The sequence below is a fragment of the Ceratotherium simum genome, chromosome 1 (genome assembly GCF_057802395.1).
Source record: "Ceratotherium simum simum isolate JZ-2026a chromosome 1, ASM5780239v1, whole genome shotgun sequence".
Lineage (NCBI taxonomy): Eukaryota > Metazoa > Chordata > Mammalia > Perissodactyla > Rhinocerotidae > Ceratotherium > Ceratotherium simum.
In genome coordinates this window covers 26,815,847-26,817,712 of record NC_141900.1, presented here as the reverse complement: position 1 = coordinate 26,817,712, position 1,866 = coordinate 26,815,847, and the positions used below count along the sequence as shown (strand labels likewise).

The following is a 1,866-nucleotide window of genomic DNA, read 5'->3' as shown; positions in this document are numbered from 1 at the left end:
TATTTATTACAATTTGTCTTTCAATGAAGACTTTTCTTGGAGACATGTAGTTGATAATCATTTTGCCAGTGACTATGGTAGGCGTTGTGGAAACTAAGCAGAAACAGAGCAAATTTCTAATGAGGAGAATGAAAGCCAGTGACCAGCTATAAATCACAGTAGCATAATAGAGTCTACATTATCATAAAGAGTAGTTAAGTGTGATATATGAAGGAATGACAAACTTAGAAGTGAAAATTATGATCTCGGATTCTCTTCTACTGTAAAATTATATAAATTGCCTTGGTCATGAAGTTTAATATTTTCATAGGAGTCACACACTCATGATAATTCTTTTAGTAAAATTGGAGAAAAAATGTTTGTAATGATATATGTCATTTGAGAAAAAATTTTCTAAAAAAAATCCATGCTTTAATCAAGTAAATGGGAATTACCAAATATTGCTGATCCATGACTGGAAATAAACTTGGGAAGTAGAAAACAACAAAGAGAAAAACTGTCTGATATGAGAGAGAGCTGAAAGCTTAACAAAGTGATTTAAATGAATTGAATAGAGTGGTTGACGTCAAAGAAATGAAAATTCCAGGAAATTAATAGAAAGAACAATATTACTTCTGATGTATGAACAAATAATCACAATTTCTGACTTTGAGGCTTTGACATCTGCAATCACGGGCACTTCTTTAGTCCTAGGACAATTGGCCCTTTTATGGTTTCCTTCACAAAGCATGTTCTGAGAGCCCTTTTCATGTCTTTATTCCACAAACTGTAGATGAAGGGGTTCAGCATGAGAGTTACCACAGTGTACATCAGTGAGGCTGTTGCACTTGAGTGTGCATTGTGGGTAGCAGCAGAGCTAAGGTACACACCTAGCATTGTACAATAAAATAAGGAGACAATAGAGAGGTGAGATGCACAAGTAGAAAATGCTTTATACTTCCCCTGAGTTGATGAGATTCCACATATACAGGAAACTATCTTAGAGTATGAGTAAAGGATACCAGCAAAAGGACCACCAAGCAGCAAGATAGCTGCAAAATACATTACCATGTTATTAAGAAAGGTGTCAGAACAGGCAAGTTGGAGCATCTGATCAATTCACAAAAATAGTGTGGGATTTCCAAGTTGGTACAGAAGGAAAGTTGCAACAGTATCAAACTTTGTAACAAGGAATTCAGGATACTCATGATCCAGGACACCAGAATGAGCAGTCCACAGATACAGGGGTTCATGATGACCTTGTAGTTCAGGGGGTGGCAAATGGCCACAAACCGGTCATAGGCCATCACTGTCAAAAGAAAGATATCCCAACCTGCAAACAGTATGAGAAAATAAATCTGAGTGATGCAACCTTCATAGGTGATAACTTTACTCTGTGTCTGGATGTTCCACAGCATCTTCGGGATAGTGGTGGAGGTGAAACAGATGTCTACAAAGGACAAGTTGGAGAGAAAGAAGTACATGGGTGTGTGGAGATGGGAGTCTGAGCTGATGGCCAGGATGATGAGAAGGTTTCCGAAAACAGTAATCAGGTACATGGTGAGGAAAAGCCCAAATATGAGGGGCTGAAGCTCTGGTTCCTCTGAAAATCCAAGAAGAAGAAATTCTGAAATTTGTGTATGATTGCCTGCTACCATGTGGTGGTGGTGATGACTAGAAATGAAAAAAAATGTGACAAATTTTCACACAAATTAACATTACAAACATAGTTGAATGTTACAATTTATAATTTATAGTAAAAAAATCAATATTTTTTTTGTACAAATTATCCCTCTTAAAGGATCTTCTATGACATCTCTGACTAGAGTTTCCTGCCCATTCTCAGCCTTTTCCCCAAGAGGTCATGTATCACACACTTTTAATGAG

General features: G+C 37.0%; 1 pseudogene; it reads right to left on the bottom strand.

Annotated features, from left to right (window-relative positions):
• Positions 1-669: 669 nt before the first annotated feature.
• LOC101395449 (putative olfactory receptor 7A2) lies at positions 670-1,646 on the bottom strand (annotated as a pseudogene).
• Positions 1,647-1,866: the final 220 nt, after the last annotated feature.